Source organism: Mesitornis unicolor, unplaced genomic scaffold (genome assembly GCF_000695765.1).
Source record: "Mesitornis unicolor isolate BGI_N332 unplaced genomic scaffold, ASM69576v1 scaffold17888, whole genome shotgun sequence".
NCBI classification, from domain to species: Eukaryota; Metazoa; Chordata; class Aves; order Mesitornithiformes; family Mesitornithidae; genus Mesitornis; species Mesitornis unicolor.
In genome coordinates, this window is record NW_010204090.1 from 24,824 (window position 1) to 27,043 (window position 2,220).

The 2,220-nt window shown below is 42.8% G+C and overlaps 1 protein-coding gene across 1 annotated transcript in view; it reads left to right on the plus strand.

Annotated features, from left to right (window-relative positions):
* Window positions 1-2,220, plus strand: part of NUAK1 (NUAK family, SNF1-like kinase, 1) — a 21,551-nt gene that overhangs the window by 1,088 nt on the left and 18,243 nt on the right. The window lies entirely within an intron of this gene.

Below are 2,220 nucleotides of genomic sequence, written 5' to 3' on the forward strand. Positions count from 1 at the left end.
TACATGCAGAACAGGCAGCCCAAATTTAGCCCTTCGTATTTGCATACCCGTGAGGTAAATGCACAAGGTGATGATATGTATATGTCAGCTCTGCTCCAAGAGTTGATGTGACTGATTAAAACAAGGACTGGCTTGGAGTACTGTTACAGTATCGCATATTGAGTTATTCAAAAGCATGTTCTTGTACTTGAAAAGAGATGAATATCTGTCTTTTTATTGAATAAACTCATAACAGGATCTGAGAACAGAAAAGGGGAGGGATGCTGTGTCAGCATGTGGGTTGCAAATGGAACAAAAGTTACTTCAAATGTGCACGGGAACTCAAAGAAAAAAGATTAAGCATGCTGCAGTCCTTTGACCAATTGCCCTTCTCATTCTTACTTTGAATAGTTTTTACTGAGTTAAAACATTTGTAAAAGTTAAAAAGATGATAGCATTTTTAAGAAGCAGACAATAGAGTCCCATGGGAGCAAAACTTTTCCCTCTTGGTGAGAGGAGCAGTGCTTCTGCAGCAGAGCCAGTCAAGCTCCGCGATGGAGGGTTCATCCTGTCTGCAGGAGGACAAGCGCCTATGACAGGTGATGTTGTGGTCGTCTTGTGGTCCACCAACCAGCAGCAGCACTTTGTAGTGGCGAATCTGGAGGCAGTTTTTTTCTCTTCTTTCTGGGAAGTTTTCCATTCTGTTACTGTTTTGTTTCCTTTTCAATTTTCTAGAAAGCAGAGCAGCCTTTCATGGCTTCTTACGTTTAATTTGTGACCTGAACGGAGGAGTGGTGGTAGTCAGCTTCTTGGTTGGCCTGTAGTCCATTGGAAGGAGTTACATAGAGCAGACCTATAGCAGCTATACGACTCATCCAGCCTTTCCAAGCAGTCACAGTCAGTACTTGGCCTTTAGCAGCCAATGCTGTAACTTAAATGTTGTAGCCACTGGGAAGATGTGTGGTTGTGTAGCTGAATCCAGAGGTGCAGTTACGGACTGCTCACAGATAAGGATGTGAGCTCCGGGATCCTTAAGTGTGTGCTTCATTTTAAGCTGAAGAGTACTTGTAGTGAAGTTAAGGGACTGCATCTAGGACTGAAGTGTTTGTATCCTCTTGAAGTCGGATTTTAAACACACGGCTATTCCTCTTGAGTGATGCATAAAGACTGATAATATTGCTATTGAAGTTACTCAGTCCTCAGGGATGGGCTTCGTCTCACCAAATTTAAGCCATCCAACATTTAGGCAGTCGGTGTACACTAGAAGGGTTGTTTCCCTCTCTAGTCAGGAGAGATCAGCCTCTACACAGGGTGGTGTGCTCCCACCTGGGAGACATTTTTTCAAGTAGGTGGGATAAATGGCACACTGAAGGCTCCTGTTGGCTATAGATGGAGTGAGTCTAGCTGACTTAGATCAGATGTTTAACTTTTAAGCTGAAACCACCCCACAGATATTTTTCTCCTCGCTCACTCCACAGACCTACGATTCTGTAGGTTTTTCAGACCGCCACTGCACTTCTGACAGTGCTTTCTGTAGGTGCTGGGTTACACAGATCTACCTAGCATGGACAATGCTGTGTCTCCCTGTAGTATCTTTGAAAGCTCTTTGTATTGCATTTACAAACATGTTTTCCTTAAGTAGGATCCTTGTTTTGTTATCCTTTTGACCTGCCTGCTTAAAAGCTATTAACCTGTGAATTTGTCACCTTGATGTAAACACAAGCTTATCTTTTTTTCTTTTTTCTTTTTTTTTTTTTTGATACCGAGCAAATTCAGATGTGTGGAAACGAAGCTTTCCAGTTTTGAGATTTTTTTGGTAACCAAATCAAAAGGCACATACCTTGCCCGTTACTGCAAGGGCAGACGTACAGTTGTGACTCCAAAGAAATTCCATCCTCTCAGCAGGGCTGTAATTGGCAATCTGTCGAGCATGGCTGCGAGGGAAGTGCTCTTTCAAGTGACTTTAAACTCCTTGAAAGGGACTGGATAAATGAAGCTGGCTTTGCTAGCAGTGTTCTGATTTCAGCACATAAATTTCAATTTATAGAATAATACCTCTGTCCATTCATCTGTCTGTCTCTGCCCCGAACCCCCCCTCCCGCCCTTCCCCTGCCCTGTTCCTTTTTTGCCTTGAAAACTCCAGGATTTGATAATAAAGCCTTTGAGAGCTAACATATTTTTCCAGGGGTAGCCTGAGTGCAAAATGTGTCTCATCTGGCAATACTTTATAAAAGTTAAACC